Genomic DNA, 2,698 nt, shown 5'->3' with positions numbered 1-2,698 from the left:
TCGTTTCTGCGGTGTCACACGGAGCGATGTGTGCTACCGCAGGAGCGACGAACTACATCGTTACTGCTGCAGTAACGATAATCGAGAATGGAGACCCATGTCACCGATGAGCGATTTTGCACGTTTTTGCAACGATGCAAAATCGCTCATCGGTATCACACGCAGCAACATCGCTAATGCGGCCGGATGTGCGTCACAAATTCCGTGACCCCAACGACTCCGCATTAGCGATGTCGCAGCGTGTAAAGCCCCCTTTAGTGGGAGTGGTGTACAGGGTCTTAGCAGTAAAGAGTATTCCATATTTCTGCCAGATACCCACAGAGATATTGAAATCTGAAAAAAGAGACTTCTGCTCATTGAAGGTAAGAACTACTCAAATAGCGTTCAGCTCCACAGCAAACGAGTGCTCTAGCACTGGCATCTCAGCAGGGATATTCCCCTACTACACATGTGTGTCTAGGTCACTGTGACAGTTTACAGGACATAACTCAGGGCACCTAGACAGAAGGCAGAGGGACTACTTTCTATTTCTGGTGTAGAGCTTAGTACAATATATATATATTTATACTATTACATGGGACACATGTACCTTGTATTACCATTATTCGCTGTATATGAACCCCTTTTCTCCGGGCATTATTTGTCTATAGCATTTTTCACGAACCTGAGGCAACTGAGAACCCTTCAGTGAAGGAATTCCACTAACCCTCACAATACCTACCAGGGGCCTCCCTGCAGTAACTCAGGTAGTTGTACCCATTCTCTTTCCGCATTCTATGTGTTCTTCTTCTTTCTTCTTTTTTTTCTTTTTTCTTCTTTTTATTTCTATCATGTAGTTCAGGGGTTTATAGATATATGTCCTGCATCTCATATTTCCTTTAGTGGTGCTTCTTACCCATTCTCATATCATTTACCCTAGTATTTCATGATCCTGAGGCGACTGAGAACCCTTTAATAAAGGAATCCTTTTTCACCTGAATTGTCAAGTGATACTTACCAGTGACTATCACGTAATGTTACAGGTAGTTCCATTTTCTTCCTCTTCTTTCTCTCCTTTCTTCTTTGTCACACGGTCCATTGTGTTATAGCCCACGTGTCATGATAACACTTGTACCATCTTTTCATTTAGATTCCACCTACAATTATTTACCGATTCCAGTTCTGGAATAGGCTTTCATCATCTACTCACTAGAATTCTCAAGTTCATAAGGTACTGAGACATATACATGTTCACACCATTATAAAGAACAAAGTATAAACATTGAGGTTTTTCTCACACCCATGTTCCTGTGTTCTTTGATATGATATGTGTTCATTTCCTTCACTATATAGGATTGCAAGTTTTCCATTTGTACCTTAATGGCAATGACGCTATACAATTGAACACATATCATCCTGTTATCCATATAGGTGTGTATTTACCTGCTTGACTATTTTTGGCTGTTTGATCCAGAATGTTTCTCCAGATAGGTCATGTGGAAATTTTCTTTCCTCAGTACAAATGTTTTCACTATGGCTTTGGAAAATTTTTTTGTATGTGCATCATGGTCATTTGACCCATTGTACTCTCAAGTAGCAATATATTGTACTGTTATGTTGTACTATGTACTAATTACGTGTTTATATGGTTTTGTAACCCTTTATGATCTTAGATAACTTTATCCTTGATAAAGACCTAAAAACAAGCTCGAAACGTTGGATGAATTATCCTTTTGCACAAATAAAGAATTTTCAGCATTCTAAGAGTTCTTTTCTTACGTTATTGATCACTATAGTGTGCCAGAGCTATTTCTATTGAATTGACTCTTATTTTTTCTGACCACCTGCTATATACACAGTGAGCCAGACATATTCAATTTTCATTCAGAAGGCAGAGGGAAGCCTTAGCAGCTGAGCCTATATCTTGGCTTGTGAGCATTAGAACAGGCCGGCGATTACAGGGTAACATGAAAAATGTCCAGCTTGCATTATGACTAGAACATGACAATATCCTTTTAAGTACTAACCTATGATGCGTTCCTAAGCAGTTGATGTTATATGTTCTACATTTCATTTTCTGCATACTTTCCAAGTAGTAGAATTTGCAGAGCAAAAACAAGGAGAATGGTGCTTTTTGCAGCCGCCGCCCACTGCAATGAATCTGAATAACTCCTCCTTTTGGGCACAAGCACCTCCCCTCCCCCTTGCAGTCTTTCCAATTCATGATACAAAAAGACGGACGGACAGGACAGGACAGGACCATCTGCCTGACTTTCCGTCACTGCCACCCTTTGCCATCCTTGCCCGTAGAAAGCCCTTTCATCATCCCCAAACCCTAATCTTTTCCCTTCCCTTCCCAGCTGCGTCTCACTCCCTTTCATTAGGAAGTGAGCGCAGCCTTTTCTCCGTTCTGCACATGCGCGACGTTAAACACAAATGCGCAGGCGTGCGTTCCATTAGCCTCACTGCATTCCACTCCCATACAGGAAGTGGGCACAGCTATTACTACGGTCGCACATAAAAGAACCCACGGCCACCACTGCACATAGCTGACTCCACCACAGGACACCCACTTCTACACCAACGCAGGTAAGACAGGATCGGCACCTCTATGCTCCCGTTACAATCAGGCTCAGTCACCATGTGATAACGCTCTCAACTCTTTAGTTGCAGGCTCCCCTTGCTTCACCTCCACTGGCTGTGCTGCCATTTCCTCTCC

Source organism: Anomaloglossus baeobatrachus, unplaced genomic scaffold (genome assembly GCF_048569485.1).
Source record: "Anomaloglossus baeobatrachus isolate aAnoBae1 unplaced genomic scaffold, aAnoBae1.hap1 Scaffold_137, whole genome shotgun sequence".
Lineage (NCBI taxonomy): Eukaryota > Metazoa > Chordata > Amphibia > Anura > Aromobatidae > Anomaloglossus > Anomaloglossus baeobatrachus.
Note: the sequence above shows the minus strand (reverse complement) of the source record.